The following is an 18,084-nucleotide window of genomic DNA, read 5'->3' as shown; positions in this document are numbered from 1 at the left end:
ACCCCTATTGCAAATATACCCCAAAAGACAAACACCCAACAGCACACAAGACAATAAACAACAATATACAAAAAATATGCATAAAAAGGACTTGAGGGACACAACAGGGACAGCAGACATGTCACACCAGCTCCAACATCACAAAAACCATTCTCCAGCACAAAGAAAACACCACCACTCCCAAGTACAGCCAGAAAAAATGTGACTTAAAGTGAAAATGAAAGTAACTCAACAGTTCCTGGTTTGCAGCATGCAGGATTCATTACATCACTTCCATTTATTCATTACTTCACTTTCTGGGAGGAGACGTAATGTTTCAGCTGATGTGTTTTTTTTATACTACCAGTCAATGCGTCAATTACAAACAAGGCCTGACATGGGACAAAGCGGTTTTTAGTAAGCGTCGGCTGGGAAGCATCATTTTTGGCTGACGCAGTGGCTAACAAATATCACGATTAATGGTGTTGCATAATTTTTTATGTAAGAGGTTAAAAGTGTGTTTTTTGGTTTATTGGGATTTGCAATATATGTAATAATGTACAGGGATTGCAGTGTTGGGTGTGAATAGTGGAGCTGACCTGTCTACAGTCTTTACATTTGTTTAATATGTGTGTTTATCAGTGAACGTATGTATGAGTTCCTCCTGTTCAGGGCACTATGCATAGTGCCCAAGCACTCTGGTAGCACAAGGGATCACCTTACCAGAGCTGCCCTGTGTGCTAAATTATTCTTAGCACCTACTGACATTGTCATAGCTTCCACCATGGATGCTAGAGACTACCACTACCATGGGGACAATGCAATCACATCTACAACAGTTCAGCCTACTGCCAAACAGCTCCATGTCCCACAATTGAGGCATCAGCCTGTGGGGAAATTTGGGAGTGTGCACAGATTGGCTGCACCCACCTGAAGGGAATGTATGGATGGTGCCATTTGATTGTTTGAGTATTTGGATTTCATATCCAAGGGCCATACCCCACAGGAATGTTACAGCGTCATCATTTGTGGCCAACATGATCCTAAATCATGGTGATTTTGCTATGGTAGATCACATATTGCTGATAGTAAGGCTACGTAAATCACAACATACCTACACTCAGCATCAAGGCGTTGCTGCTTGTGCATGGGTGAGGGTATTCGCATGCAACATTTTTGCACAAGCAAAGTACAGTATTTAGCATTGTATGTGTGATATGAGATCACCTTTTGGATTTGACATGTGGATACTGTTGTTGATGTAACATATGTAGACTGTAGTTTTAGGACTGTGTTCCCATGGACATACTATGTGGAACACTTCAAAGTCATCATACTATGAGTGGCCTCTACTGTTGTCCACAAGTATGATGCTGTTCAAATGGCTAGCAGCAGGAGAGACACACACACAGTCATTGCACACCATCTATGTCACCACAACATAGGCCACATGTATCAAACAATTATGCATTCGCAAACGGTGCAAATCAGTAATTTCGGCCATTTGCGAATGCAAAATAGCCTTGCAAGATGTATGAAAGGCTTTGCAGTTGAATTTTTAGGTAATCGCAAAAATAGCTATTACCTCAAATTGCGACTAAATATAGGGAATCACAATTTGCGATTCCCTTACTTCATGTACCAAGCATTTTCTAAATGCAAACTGTGCATTTAGGAAAAAGCTATTACCATTGACTTCAAGTCAATGGTAACCATGTGCAAATTTTGAAAATGCACAAAAATGCATTTTTCAAAGTGCCATGTAGCGCACACATGCCCCAAGAGCTTATGTGTGCTTTACATGTGCACATTTATATTTTTTGGGGTGCTTCCGGGGGACCTATGGCCCAGCAGCGGCCCATGCAGGTAAGAGCAGTGGGACGATGGGCCGGGTGGGGGGATTACGCCAGATGACGGAAAAATATTTATTTAATTTCCCCTCGTAGTCGTCTGTCGAATCCCCACCCACCCCGGCACCACCGCCCCGCCGCTCTTACCTGCACGGGCCGCTCCTACTTAGGCCCCCGGGCACCGTTGGCTTTGCATTACCTAATTTGAGAATACAAATTAGGTCATCGCAAATTAACTAATGCAAAACCATTAAGGGCCCATAGAAACAAATGGAGTAGTATTACCTAATAGCGATTAGCTATTTAACAAATCCCAATTCGGTAATATTAAGGAATCGCTAAATCTTTGGCGATTTCTTACATACATAGCATTTTGCGATTATCAAATAACGATTCGGTAAAAATCGTTATTTGTAATCGCAAAATACTTTTTTCATACATGTGGGCCCATGTTAATTGTGGCTGGCTGTGGAGGACTATCTGGTACAGGTAGTTGGCATGCACACTATTTTATTTGTACCAGATGATGTTCCATGCTGTTTGTTACACATAGCTACATACATTATCTAGGTGACAATTAGCAGCAGGTCAACTGTGAATGTTTAGGTGTTTACTGTGACTATGTAATCAAAATAAATACACAATGGTAGTGCTCAGACAACTATATACAAATGCACAATGTTATATCTGTCATCATTGTGTGGTCTCATGTTCAGCACTCAAGCTTCATTAAAAAAATTGTTTATTATGTGGTCCCTCCACCGTGTTGCGGCAACTTATAGTCCAGCCCTATGAGGCGCCTCATCTTCCTCCTCCTCATAGTCCGGCAGTTCCTGCTGCCTATTGTAATCAGCCTATGGCACATTTGTCCTCACACATATGTTGTGCAATATGCAGCAAACCAATATTATTTTGCACACCATAGGTGGTGAGTATAGCAATAAGCCCCCAGAGATGTCAAGGCTCCTGAAACAGGATTTTAGAACTCCAAATGTATGCTCAGTGATGGACCGGGTGCAGGTTAGGGCATGATTGTAACTCAGCTGGGGCTTCCATTTGTGAGTTTTTTAGAGGAGTCATGGCCCCCGGCATCAAAGCATATCCTTGGTCAGCTGCAAAGAGAGGAGGTGTACAATTAGTCTAGAGCCATGACAAGAGATGGCCTTACATTCATGCCCATTCCGTTATGTGTTATGATTGACTCATGTACCTTGCTTTCTGTAAGAGGCATGCTATGAAATTGTGTGGCATACATGCATGTAGGTTTGGAAATGACTGACACTGTGCTACACATAGAGCTGTGCTGTCTTCTGTAATTCTCTCACTATTTATCATACTGGTGAGAACCAATGTCATGCAGGTGATGATTTTTCACCAGCAATGAGAGTCAATTTCGCCACTGAATAGACACGTCTCACAATCACTTAATGGGTCTATTATTGGATACTATTGCCATACCAGAACTGATAACTGTCTGATTCAACAACATGTGACTGGAGCAGGTGATGTGGGGTCCTTCGGTCACATATATTTGGCATTGAGAGTTGGAGTAAATGTAAATGTGTACGGTCATGGGAAGGATAGTGAGAGGATATCAATGTGGGACTTGATAGTGTACACATGGCAGTGCACAGTGTCCACTATGGTGACAGTGCACAAGGGGTTTGAGATATGTGTTAATCGTGAGCTGCACAGTGCAAATGGTAGACGAACTACACTACAGTGCCACACTGCTTTGGAAAACTGCAGGCTATATTTTCCACATGATTCAGTGTACAGGGTTCTGGGAACATGTGCAGCATTGCTCCAAGAGAGGCAGATAAATCCCAAGATGAATGTGTTGTTGGCTGTCATGGGAGATGTAGTTTGTGCATGAGGCTGCACCTTGCTGCACAGTCTGTGGCCTTGGAGGACTCAGAGAGTGGATGTGCGCTACAAAACGGTGTGCACATAGGATATGATGAGTGATGTAATGTAGCATGGTAGACATGATCTTGTGAGGTTCCTATATGACAATATTTCTCTGTTTCATAGGTCTGGGATACATCTCATACCTCATGACCATGGGATTTACACATGGACACACAAACGTGCGACAGGGATTGCCTTGCTTCAACAGGGTGTCTGGACGCTGCATTTTACATGGTGTTGCATTAGTGAGGCTGTTTGACAATATTGCATGCGCACACAGGGCCTGATGTAGCAGTTGTTGCCACTGGGCAGCAATGGATGTTATATGGCTGCGCTGACCTGCATCCAAAGTGAAGGGGTGGAATGCGCCATATTCCAAACATACAGCACATCCACTGTTTGTCTGCATACGCACCATCACATGGTAGTAACTAGTGCCATTGACCCCCCTTGCACAATGATGCGCGTGTGTCAGCTTAGTGTCCTCACATGACATCATGCTTTAGTGACACATTCCAGCACCAAAACCCCACAATCTATGCAATTCCCTCCTACTATGTGTCTTGCGAAATGCAGGACGCATGGTAATTGAACATGAGATAGAGCCATGTAATCATGTATCCATATTGTTTTTACCCCTTGGGAGGCACACTATTTACACACACACTCCCAGGGTCCCTGGGCATAGGATGGGTGGAAATGTGTGAGATCTTCATTGGCCCATGGTACACATCTTTAACGTAGGGTGGATGAATGCTGCACTTTGCTGTAGCTTGCCTTACTGTATACCTATGAGGCCATGCAATGTCATGCAGACAGACTGTGCATTGTGACATTGATATTATTTGGGGAGCTGCTCCACCAAAGCATCATGAAAAGTGATACTTCATTAGCACAGTTCATTTGTACATGTGGCCCACAGTGGCATAGGCGGTCTCGACATGTGTGACTTGTAGGATTGTGTTGCGCATATACCTTGTAGTATGGCTTAAGTATGCAGGCACACAAAAACTATGCATGCACTGTCTCATTCAAACCAAGACAGATATGTCAGCGTATTCCCACATAATTGACTGCCATGTTGTTGGTCATGTGCTTGAGAAGTACTTACCAACCATTAGGCCATTCCTATAGGTCCCGTTGTTGAAGCGCTCATTGATGGTGGAATGCCAGAAGATGGAGGAGTCATGAGCACTGTCAGGGTACCTCACAAGGACATTTATGAAGAGGCCCGGATGGTCCACAATTGCCTGCATGTTCAAGGAATAGGCGTGCTTCCTGTTGCGGTAGATGTGTGATGTTGCCGCTGTAGGCACAAGTTGCACATGGTTGCAGTCCATTGCCCCCAACACGTGGAAAACCTGCAATAGCATAAAAGCCTTGCTTGTTCTCCTGTTGTTGCTGCGCTGTGTTGGGGAAGCAGAGTTACTGTGGTGTGAGGTTTGTGATTGCATCTAGGATGGAGGGGAGGAACCTTGAAAGGATGCCTGGGATACTCCTGCCACTCGGGCTGTGGTGGGTTGGAAAGTTCCAGACGCCAGCATGTGGAGAACAGGCAGTGGCTTGACTTGCAGAGGTATGTTGGTGCAGCGCTGGGATGTTGTCTGCACCCTTGGTGCAATCTGCTGTATGGGTCAGACAATGGATTCCCTCTTGAGCCTGAAATGGGCAATGACCTCCTCTTCCATGAGGTCAATGAGGGCTATCTTCTGGTGGCATGTCCACTCCATTCTCCTGCGCTGCCTTTGTGGTGCTGGTGGACATCTCCTTGGTGCTGCAAGCTGCAATAGCAGACCCATGGCATAGTTGAGCTTTCCAAAGTGATTTGGGTATGTTCTGCTTTAATACCAGTGTGCTTGCATCATTTTTAGACCTGTATTTAATTAGTGATAGAAATGGGACTCAGCACCTGTTTTTCAAAATTAGTGCCATTTCCGAAAATCCTTGTACATATGGTTGCGTCAGTTTTGTGATGGTTTTTCCGAGGGAATGCCTACATTGCATGTCATTACCAAAAACTGCTGCTAGCAAATCTGGCATTAAAAAAATAGGATCTAGCAGGGGAAAAGTGACACTAAAGGGCTCTAGCGTCACCTTGTAAATATGGCGCTTAAAAAAAACACTGCAGCGTGAAAAAAGTGACGCCGCTGCGGTGTTTGCTCCTTGTAAATATGCCCCTCATTTTACAGCAGTGAAAGGTTGAAAAATTAGTATTCAATGTTTGCACTAGTCAAGGGAAGCACAAAAAATACAGTCATCCCTGGCGTGTATGGATCTGTGTGAGATGGAGAGCAAAAGGTGAACGTGCATGTGACAAACCGGAGGCGCAAAAGAGAGATGCGAACAGAAAGGCGCATAGTGTAAGGGGTTATGGTGTGTGAGAAGGGCAAGTAAAGGGAGTTTGTGAAGGACAGGAGGATTTGAAAAAGGGAATTCTGTGTTTGTGTGTATGAGGCGGGGAGAGCTTCAGTGAGAGAGGATGTGAGTGCTTATGAACGAAAAAGAGATTTAAAGCGTTGGTGTGGTTCAGAAACAATGGGGCATATTATCAAGCCAGGCGATAAAATTATCGCCGCTTTAGCGGCAGAAAACTGCCGCTAAAACGGCGATAATGAGCTTGATAATATGCTCTATGGAATTCCAATTGAAGCCCATGTTAGATGTCCTTCACATCTAACATGGGCTTCAATTGGAATTCCATAGAGCATATTATCAAGCTCATTATCGCCTTTTTAGCGGCAGTTTTCTGCCGCTAAAGCGGCAATAATTTTGTCGCCTGGCTTGATAATATGCCCCAGGGTTATTAAAAGCACAATAAAATTCAGTTTATGATTTTCTGTCTTTTTCTGGTAGGCAATTACAGGTTAAATAGTCCATTAGGGGAGAAGGCATAGGGGCATATCAGCAAGCTGGCGATGAAAAATTATCGCCGCTTTAGCGTCCGTTTATCGGACGAAAAGCGGCGATAATTTTATCGCTTAATCATCAAGGTCACGCTAACGCGTGATTCCTTGCTTTAGCTCCCTTTCCCATAACACCCACCTTTGCATCTCTAATGAGATGTAAAGTGGGCGTTCCGTCCCAAAATAACTGGAGAAATGTCGCTAAGCGACATTTCTCCAATTATCAAGGGAATCGCTAACAGGCATAGAGATAAGAATAGTAGCGCTAACTACAGTTGACGCTACTTTCCTTACGCCTGCTTTCACCCTAAATTAGCCATTATATCCAATGTAAGGTGGATATAATGGCTAAGTATGCCCTGCCTTATCAGCAAGCTAACGCCAAAATCTGTGAGATTATCGCTGGATTTCCAGAGATAATCTCACTTTTGGCTGTTAGTGCGAGGAATTTTATCGCTTCTGAGATAAGCGTTGCTGATAGCACGCTATCTCAGCGATAAAATTCCACGATAGCCGGCGATAATTATCCTAGCGCTAAGTGCGCTTAGCGATAATTATCGCCGGCCCTTGCTGATATGCCCCTTAGTTTGCCGTTCATGTGTGAATGTGAACATCCCACTGCTAATAGGCTATCATTCACGATCCTCTAAAATCAAAAAGAAAATCAAAAAATCCCCAAAAGACCAGAGAATGGATTGACTCTGATACTCACACAGACACCCTTCACGGGATTAGCAGCAGCTGAGCTGAACTTGCCTCAAGAGACACAAGAAAAGGAATCCTCTCAGCTGACAGCTCTTCTGGAGCCCAGCAGCCTCAGGACGTAGTTTGGCATGTCTTCAAGGTACCATGCCTGCAAACAACTCTCTGAGGCGCAATGCAGATGCTGCCCCATGAGGGCAACCAGTGGGCCCGGCTATCTATCCGCCTCATGATCTAGTGGCCTCAAATGATGAAAAATGGCCAGGCGTCCTCAAATCCCTGACAGATCATTGACCTGGACTAAACAAAAGTATAGGTGAAATACGGTTTAGGCTGAAGTCCGATTGCTAACTTTTTCGTCAGAGGCCAAACGTACATCAATATTGCCATCTGGTGGGCAAATTTCTGTAATGCATCCATGGGCAGCTTGAGGGAACAGTCATCTCGTTTCTAATAGGCAGATTTACAGTTTAGCTGCTAAGGTTTCAGATTGCTTATGTGTGCCATTTTCATAAATTCAGTGTAATTGTGAGTGACATTCAACGACTATGAGTGACATTTTCTCTCGAAATTGTATATTGTCACCCACACCTAGTAGTAGCATGGCATATCTGCCATGTTTTCTGATTCTATAAGTGTTACATTTCTGTAATTTCATTGTTTATGTGTGACATTTGATTGCATATGTGTGACACTTTGAGTGATATTTTATGATGAGTGTAGTCAAGCAGTTTTGTCCATTTAATGAGTGCATGACCCTAGCACCACTCGGTACACACGCTGAACATATGTGCAGCTCAGCTAAATCGTGTAGATATGCCTGCGATGGGCCAAAATGTATTGACGGTATTGTTGGATTTACCAGCTCCTGCACATATATGCAATTCACAAGGTTGTTAAACCATGTTTATTTTCAATGATGCTAATAAGGCATGTGATCTAATGCAGTGAGGACGTTGTGAAACACGCATTTAATGTAGCCATCTGAAAGGGCTTTAGTCTGATATGGTGAATAGGTAATAAATTGGACTGCAAAGTCCGAACTGCGCAACCACTGCCTCGCCTACAAATACAAACCCTGCAAAATATAAATGGTGTTTCTCATTCAATGGCATTTCCAACTTGCAGGATCTTCAGATATGCAAATCTTTTTCATTTACTTAAATTGGACCTGTAAACATCGATATATTGGATTTATTTTGCCACCCACGCACTACAGCATGTGTTAAACCACCCCAACTACTTGACCTAAATACTCTTACCAGCAGCTGCAGCATAGTTCTGGGACACTCTCTGGCTAGATTGGGTAAGGGCACCTCTTTTCAGGTGCTTATGTAAGTTGGCCATGTGCCAGCACAGCTCGCTCTTACGGCTGTTTTTATCAATAGAGCTGGCTGCCACTAGATGTCACTGTCTGACAGCTAATTAACAGAGTAGAGACACCCACAACAAGGCAGCAAAAAAAGAGATATGCCGCTTAGCTTTCTATTTATCCTGTTTGAGTGAAAAATTACCGATCATGCAGTAATGCAGGAATTTAAATTAAATTGTGTTACCCTAACACGACATGTGTGGCACTTGGCAGGACTGATGGCGACGAGTACCTTCTTCACCAAACTCTCGGTCTGCCTGCCTGACCGATTTAGAAATGGGCAGACTGCTAGGTTTATGTAGTGTCGGGGCCATGGGCCTAGAAATCAAGGGGGCCACAACACACGTGTTTTCAACTGGTGGCTAGAACACTGCTTGCCACGCCCGGTGCTCCGGGCTCTTTATTACTTTACACCACGTGTCTCCTCCCTGGACGTCAGGCACGTCCACCGGAGGCACGTTCGCAGGGGGGCATGCTTTCACTTTGGCCAGGGACCCCCACGACAGTGGAAGGGTCCACCTGGCAACATTACATTCCTCCTTTACCCACAAATAGAAAAACCTGAAAACAACAATAAACACAGCGACCATGGCCACACATTTCTTTTAGAGTCTCTAGCACAGTCTCTGCAGGTTTCCAGACACAACATCAACAAAGAACAGTCTTACTTGGTCTTGGCGCAGCTCACTTCGGCTTCGGGAGATGACAGCGGGCCACAAAGTCTCGGTATCTCTGGGATGGCTGCGGGCATGGGCGTAGGTGGTACCTGCTCTGGCTGCGCCCTTCGGGAGGGGTGAGACGCATGTCCTCCGAACAGTCTGCACCTGCTCCGTGTGGGCGGTTCTGTGTCTCTTGCGACTCCTGACCTCCTTGGGCTGAGGCGGTCGGGGCGCTCACCTCTTCTTCGGCGCTGCGGGGAGTCACTCCAGCTGCCGCTGGTTCTTGCTTCGTGGCACTCCTGGGGCTCGGGTGCGCCATTGGCCAGTCATCTTCCTGCTCGGGATACTCTTCCTCTCCACCATCCGGGACCTTCTTGAAGAACGATACGTTTCTTGTGACCTCTTCACCATTCCTGGCCACCGTGACCAGGGTTCCGCTGACTCGCGTGACTGTCCAAGGGTCCAGCTCGAAGGGCAGTCGGAACTTTCCCCCGGGGTGGCGGTCTTTCACCAGCACCCGGTCACCCACTTGGATAGTGCTGTCGGCCGCTCTCCTTCTCCGTGATGCTTCGCAATTAGTTTTTGTCCTTTGTTCCATCGACCGGTTGGGCGGGGTTGGTGCTGACGCCCACCGGGGATGGTGTGGAATAGTGTCGGTGACCGTTCTGCCAAAACAGAGGCGGCTCGGAGAAATTCCCGTGGTGCAGTGGGGCGTCACTCTGTACTCCCGTAGAAATTGATAGAGGGCTAGCTCTATGCTCTGGCCGTCTGCCAGTGCGATTTGAATTGTCTTGTTTAAAGTCCTCATTAGTCTCTCGACTTCTCCATTAGCTTGCGGCCACCTTGGGGTTATGCGTCGGTGTTTTTTTGCTGTGTGACTGCAGGTACTCTGCCAGCTCGGTGCCATTGAATGGGGGCCCATTGTCCGTGCGCAGCTCCCCGATGAGGCCGTGGGTGGCAAGTATCTTTTCCAACTTGGGGACCACTTCCGCAGCGGCTGTCGAGGACAGGAGCTCCACCTCGGGGTATCGCGAGAAATCGTCCACCACTACCAGCATGTGCTTCCCTCCGGGGAGACTGCCGAAGTCTGCGCTGGCTCGCTCCCATGGAGCCGTTGGGCCTTCCTCAGTGATTATAGGTGCTGGAGGGTTGGGTAGGCTGGTCGCTAGGCACACGGGACACCGCTGGACGATTGTCTCCACCACCCTGTCGAGGCCGGGGAACCAGAGCTTGCTCCGGAGGCGGTTCTTCGATTTCACGATGCCTTGGTGCGCGCCGTGTGCCAGAAGGGCTGCCTGTTGGGTGAGGCAGCTAGGTAGTACCAGACGGGGCCCTCTCAGGAGGCATCCTTCCGGGGATACGGACAGTTCGTTCCGGACTTGATGTAGGGCTTTAAGGGTTGCTTGGGCATCCGATGTGCGGAACGACGCTGGGCTTTGGAGGTCTTTCCAGTTGCCTGACGTGACGGCTTGGATGGCGATCTGGAGACAGTCATCATCTTTGGTGGCTCGCGCCACTTCCTCCAAAGAGATTGGTAGTGGCCGTGACCTTTCCACGATCATCCTGACAAATTCCTCCGTGGCCGTGGCTTCAGCAGCCTCTAAGTCCGTGGCAGGACGTGCGTGCCTCGACAGAAAGTCAGCAGGGTTCCGGGTGCCTGGTCGATACTCCACCGTGAACTGGAATTCCTGGAGTTGCAGCACCCATTTCTCGATGCGCGGAGGGGGGCGAGTGGAGGAACCCTGGAACAGCGGGACTAGAGGTTTGTGGTCCGTGATGACCACAAAGGGGTGCCCATACAGGTAGATGTGGAAATGCCGGCACCCCCATAGGATGGCGATAGCCTCGCGTTCAATTTGCGAGTACCGCTGCTCCGTTGGTGTGAGGGTCCTGCTCGCGTATGCAATGGGGGCCCATTCCCCGCATGCTTGTCGTTGTTAGCACGGCCCCTAGGCCTGTCGGGCTGGCATCCACCACGAGTTGCGACTCATTACGGGGGTCAAAGTAGGCCAGGGTGGTGTCGGCCGAGAGCGCCGCCTTGGTCTTCTGAAACGCCTCCTGCTGTGCCGGGCCCCACTCCCAGGTGGCGGCCGCCTTGGTGAGGTCCCGGAGGGGGCCGGTGAGGTCGGACAGGTCCTTGATGAACCTCCCGCAGTAGGTGACCATCCCCAGGAAACTGCGGACCGTGGTCACCGACGTGGGGGCTGGAGCAGCGTGGATGTCCTTGACCTTTTCTGGGTCCGGCCCAATTCCGTGGTCTGAGAACCGGTAGCCGAAGAAACTGATGTCCTTGCGTAGGAAGCCGCATTTTTCTCGGTGGAGTGTCAGCCCTTGCTCCTGGAGTCGGGTGAACACGGCCTGGAGGCGTTGGATGTGCTCGTCCAAAGTCGGTGCGTGAACCAAAATGTCATCACTGACATTCAGAACTCCCTCGAGTCCCTGTAGTACATTCTGGATGATGTTTTGGAACACCTCCGCGGCACTCGATATTCCAAAGTTGAGTCGGGTGTAGCGCCAGAGGCCCGCATGCGTTGAGAAGGTGGTGATTGGACGCGAATCTGGGTGCAGGGGAATCTGGTGGTATCCTGACCTCAAGTCCATCTTGGAGAACCACTTTGAGCCGGACAGCTCTCCGACTATTTCATCAATAGTTGGCGTCAGGTGGCGTTCGCGCTTGATAGCGAGGTCGGGGATGCGCATGTCCACGCATATTCGCACCGCGTCCGGCTGCTTCGGTTTCTTTGCCACCACGATGGGTGACACCCACGGGGTGGGCCCGCTTACCCTCTCGATGATGCCAGCCCGCTCGAGTACTCTCAGTTCTGCTTCCACCTTGGGTCGCAGGTGGAATGCAATGCGTCGGTGCCGGAGGGCCACCGGGGCGACCGACTTGTCTATGTGGAGGTGAATAGCAGGTCCTCTCAGGCAGCCTATCCCTTCGAATAGAGATGTGTGGTTCCGAACTAGGTGGTCGAGGCTGCTGGCTTGGACGGTGAGTGCGAAATGGATCAACCCGAGGTCTTGGGCTGTTCGACAACCAAGCAGGAATCCTGATCCCTCTTGCGACACATAGATCTTGGTTTGTAATCGAGTGGTGTCGTGGGACAGGTCCGTCCGGAACATCCCGCACAGGCGGAGTGGGCGACTGGTGCCGTAGGCGTACACTTGTACCCTCGTGGGATGGAGCGCCGGGGCATTCTCTAACGTCCGGTATACGCTGGCAGCCATCAGGTTGATTGATGCGCCTGTGTCGATCAGGGCCGCCACGGCTTGGTCTTGTACGTTGACTGTGCACATGGGTTCTGCGGATGGAGAGGTCGCCAGGGTGTGTAGAACTCTCACGACATGGACGGAGGCCACGTCCGCTTCATCGTCATCCATGTCGCTGCTGGTGGATGTGCTAGGTAGCGGCTCTACCTGCCTTACCCTCCTGGGCGGGCCACTCTGTTTCTTCCGGGGTGCCGACAGACATACACACGCAAAGTGGTTGGCCTTTCCGCATGCGCTGCATACTTTGCCGTGTGCTGGGCACGCTCCTCTGTGGGGTGTCGCTCCTCTGCACCACGCGCACGCGCGGCCGGGGGGGGCTTGCGCCGGTCTTGCGCCGGTCTTGGGTTCCTCCGCCGAGGCTGCTTTGAGTTGTTCTCGCCGGCGTCGGTCTTGAGGGCGCACACTGGCTCTGTCTTGATTGCGACCGTCGGCTTTGGCTCCATGTGGGCGGCACGTGCTTTAGACAACTCCTTTGACCGCCCGAGCGCGAGGATGTCCCTCATGGGCATGTTGTCCGTTTCTAACACCCTCTCGCGCAACTTTGATGACGCGCAACCTTGTATGAATTGGGCGCGGATCTCGTCGTCCACGTCGGGGAGTGTGCATGTGCTGGCTAGCTTCTTTAGTCTGGCGTGAAAGACGTCCACTGACTCCTCCGGGAGTTGGCGGGCTTGTCGCAGTAGGAATCGCTCATAGTCGGCACTCGCAAATGGCTCAAAGTATCCAGTGACAGCGTCGCGCAGCGTGGCATACGTCCTGGGCGGGCCAGCCTCCGTCACGTCCTTCGATATGTCGTGGATTGCTTCACCTCCTAAGTGTAGCAGCATGACGCGCCGTCGCTCTGCCGCGATTTCCGCCGCCACAAAGTAGTTCTCGAGTCGTTCCACCCACTTCCTCCACCGTGCCGCCTGCGACGGGGGTGTGCCAGTGACTGCAAACGGCTCCAGGGGGGGCACATTGGCCATGGTTGTCGTGGGCGGGCGCAGCAGCGGGGAGAGGCTCACCTTCACCCTTTCGGGGCCGGCTCACTCGTCGTTCGGGCGTCGTGTACTGACCCTCTGGGGCCTTCCCGGCATCCAGGGGCGTCCTGGGAGGCAGGAGGGGCAATTCCAGGCTGCAGAACGGTCAAAAACGCGTCTCACGCGAGATGTGTGAGAAACGGCAAGGCTGGAGCACCCGGTGCACGCGAGATGCGTGAGAAACGGCAGGCGGGTCCGGTGTTCCGCGTGTGCAGGCTCCGCGGGCTCAGAAGCTTCTCGGGCAGCCAGGAGGCAGGCGCTGGAGGCCGAGGGGGCAGCGGAGGACCCGGCTAGGCGAAGGATGGGCGCAGCACGGCTGGGCACCAGGTAGGCGGTCCGGGGGCAGCTGGGGGCCACGCTGGGGGCACAACTCCTCACGAGGTGAGGAAATCAAAGTCGCTCCTTGGGCCAGAGCGCAGCGAGGCGATGCACGCGATGGGGTGGCGAGACCACCTCGTCGCCAGTGTAGTGTCGGGGCCGTGGGCCTAGAAATCAAGGGGGCCACAACACACGTGTTTTCAACTGGTGGCTAGAACACTGCTTGCCACGCCCGGTGCTCCGGGCTCTTTATTACTTTACGCCACGTGTCTCCTCCCTGGACGTCAGGCACGTCCACTGGAGGCACGTTCGCACGGGGGCATGCTTTTACTTTGGCCAGGGACCCCCACGACAGTGGAAGGGTCCACCTGGCAACATTACATTTTATGCCGATGAAGCAAGGACAATGAACTCCACTCTGCTAGCGGAGATTTGTTAATTCATGCAAAACGCCACGTAGCAGAGTTAGATACTGTGCCCACCCTCCTTTGATAAAACAACTTAACCGTTACATGATAAAAAGCATATAACCAGTTCCCAAAAGTGAACTTTGAAAAATATTAGGCAATGAGAGAGCTGATGATTTGGGGGTTTCCCCCTAACCTTGGTTCTCTCCCTAGGTTAGGGAGGACCCCAAAATCATCACCTCTCTCACTGCTTGCTATATTGCCATTTTCACTTTTGTGAGATAGCTATATGCATTTTTGCATGTAAAGATAGAATTACTTGAAGGTATGTGAGGTTTTAGTTTTATTAATTGAGATGAGAGAGGGAGCGGAGTAGAGGTCACAGAGTATTTGTTCAACTCCGCAGAGTTTCGTGTAGTGGTACTCTGCCAACTACGCCCACCCTTACAAAATTTACTCAGTCTTGGATAACCTTTCTCCAAGGACCCAAGTAGGTTTGCCACGTGGTCTAGCCAGTTATATGCCGGCATGAACTGTCTTTTAATGTCCTGCCAGTACAAGAAATTACAAAACAAAGATTTCCTATGACCGATACATTTTTCCCTTATCCGTACATTCTTTAAAAAGTAAATGTTACAAAAAATCACTTTAAAATGTGTTCTGCAGCTGTCTTAATGACTCTAACTGATAAAGTACACAAAGACAGAAAGGCCATGTCAAAAATTAATACAGACGACTTCATATAAAGTTCTATTTTAAAAATCATATATGGGCCTTTGCAGAGTCTTAAACGTTAAAAGGCAGCCATTATTTTTCTCTGGGAAAGGTGGAAACTTTAAGTCCAAGGGAGAAAGGGTCATCAGAGACAAGCCATCCGACTGTCAGCACTATTTAGAGTGGGCGGTTGAATCACTTTTGTTTACTGCTCGTCACCACATGGTATATCCTAGCTATATGGGACAGTAAAAAATGAATAAAAACCCACACCATGGGATAAAACTATATGGTGTGGGTGCCAATCATTTTTTATTTTACAAAAACAAACTCCTGCTTGGCAAATTTGGTTTAAAAATAAAAAAACTCTTGAAAAGTTTGCAGGATGGCCGTCATGTTTGACAGAGCCATCTGTTAAACATTTCCTGCATTGACAAGAACCTGTCGATGTACAGAGATGTCCACGGGTCTGTTGGATAGCTATAAATTTGGCAGGCAGAGTAAAGGCAGGGTTGCAGATATAAAGTCCTCTGCCACCCTATCTGCCTTTACTCCGTCCACCACACCCTAAATTAGGCCGTAAGATTTAATAGGGGTTAGATAGTATAGTGCTCCTCTGCAGATAGATAGCGACTTGCTTTTCACTTACACATTTTTTATGTTCACCTGAATGCCTGTGAGTAAATGCAGCAGCACTCACTACACGAGATAAGTATTCCCATTCACTATCATTTCGTAGATCGGAAAAAACAGACACACCACATCACCAAGGTACAAGGGTGCCTGCTTTGAATGCAGGATTGTTTTTGTGCTGGAAGGGACACCCTCCTGGACAAAACAATCCTGGGAGGCATATTCCTCTTTCTAGGTGTGCTGTAAAATGCAGCACACATAGAAAGAGGAAAAAACAAGGAGAAGAACAATAGTTACTTAACTGTAATTGTGGTTCTCCAGTATTGGTGTCTTTCATAGATTCACATGCCTGAATCATTCCCGTCGTCTGAGTGGGAGTCCCACGGAACATAAAAAGCAATAATTATGCACATAAAAACCTTGGGGGCATATCAACAAGGGCTTTATCTCTGCTTTTTTGGCTTTAAAAGCCAAAAAAGCAGAGATAAAACTAGCGCGCTATCAACAACAGGGTGCTAACACGCAAATTTGCATGTTAGCACCCTTTTACTCTACGCTTCCCCTTGCATCTCTAATGAGATGCAAAGGGGGCGTTCCAGAGTAAAATAATAGGAGAAATGTCGCTAAGCGACATTTCTCCTATTATCAAGAATGTCGCTAACCCTGTTAGAGACAAAAAAAGCAGCGCTAACCGCGGTTAACGCTGCTTTTTTACGTCTGCTAATTTTCAGACTTAGCCATGATATCCTATGGAAGGAGGATATCATGGCTAAGTTTGCCTGTCCCTATCAACAAGGTAACGTGTGATTATCGCTGGGTTTCCAGCGATAATCTCACGTTAGCCTGTTAGCGTGTAGATTTTTATCGCTATTGAGATAAGCGTTGCTAATAGCACGCTATCTCAGCGATTAAAATTCACGCTAGCCGGCGATAATTATCCTCACGCTAAGAGCGCTGAGCGATAATTATCGCCGGTTGTTGTTGATATGCCCCCAAGTAACATAAAACCAGGAAGTAAAGTAGCCCTAAGCTACAAGAAAAAACTTCCACACTTATGACTATCATAGTCATTATGTATAGTCCAAACTGCAGCCAATCAGGCGACAGCACCCACCAGAATGTTCTCCCCAGAGGCTCAGGCGCTCAGATTTTCTCACACAGGAGTGAACCAAAGCATGATAGCCTACACCAGCCTCTGAGGGGAGGTGGGCGGGTTGCATGTGAATCTATGAAAGACACCAATACTGGAGAACCACAGATTACAGGTAAGTAACTATTGTTCTTCTCCAGTATTAGGGTGTCTTTCATAGATTCACATGCCTGAATCAGAGTAGATAGCAGTACAGAACATAATGCTCATAAGACGCCCTTTGTACCATAGTATATATATATCTATATATATATATGTAAAAATGGTATATAAATACATATATCATGCAATGAAGTACTAATATTGTCATAATCCTACATAAATACATTTGTGTTCAACATATGCAGAACAATTTCAAGACATAGAAACAGTATGTAATAAGTGTCTAAAAAAAGAGCATAGTGGAGGAGGGAGAACAGAGGCTCACCTTTTTTAAAAAGATTGCGGAGAACAGCTTGTCACACTGATGCATCTTCATCGCTTGAGGCCCCTAAATAGTAGTGTTTAGTAAAAGTGTGTCTGTTGAACCAAGTTGCCGCTCTGCAGATTTGATGAAGAGGCACACCGGCAAAGAGAGCAGTAGATGAAGAAATTGCTCTCGTAGAATGCGCTCTTGGGGTTGCCTGCAAAGGTCTTCCCGTCTGTAGATGGCATAGACAAATTGCAGCAGAAATCCAACGAGCTCTGGTCGGTTTGGAAACAGAATATCCTTGACGTAATCTACCATAGGCCACAAACAGTTGGTCCGATTTACGGATTGTTGCAGTCCATTGTAAATAGAACTTGAGACATCTTCTGATGTTAAGGGAATGCAAGGCCCTTTCGGCAGTTGTCAGCGGATTTGGGAAGAATGTCTTTAAAATTATTGGTTCATTAAGGTGGAAGTCCGCAGGTACTTTTGGAATGAAGCTGGGATTGGTGCGTAGCACTACTGATTTTGAGGTGAATTGAAGAAAAGGTAGCTTACTAGTGAAAGCTTGAATGTCACTGACTCTCCTTGCTGATGTCAGAGCCAATAACAAAGAAACTTTCCATGAACGGAACTTTAAGTCCAATTTATGAAGAGGTTCAAAGGGGTGCTGCATAAGTTGTGTAAGTACTACATTAAGATGCCAGGATGGAGGTGGCCCGGAATAGGGGGAAACATCCGAAACAATCCCTTGAAGAATTGCTGAATGACTCTATTTGAATAAAGAG

Source organism: Triturus cristatus, chromosome 4_1 (assembly GCF_964204655.1).
Source record: "Triturus cristatus chromosome 4_1, aTriCri1.1, whole genome shotgun sequence".
Taxonomy (NCBI): domain Eukaryota; kingdom Metazoa; phylum Chordata; class Amphibia; order Caudata; family Salamandridae; genus Triturus; species Triturus cristatus.
The sequence above is the reverse complement of the archived record's forward strand: the minus strand, read 5'-3'. Positions refer to the sequence as shown.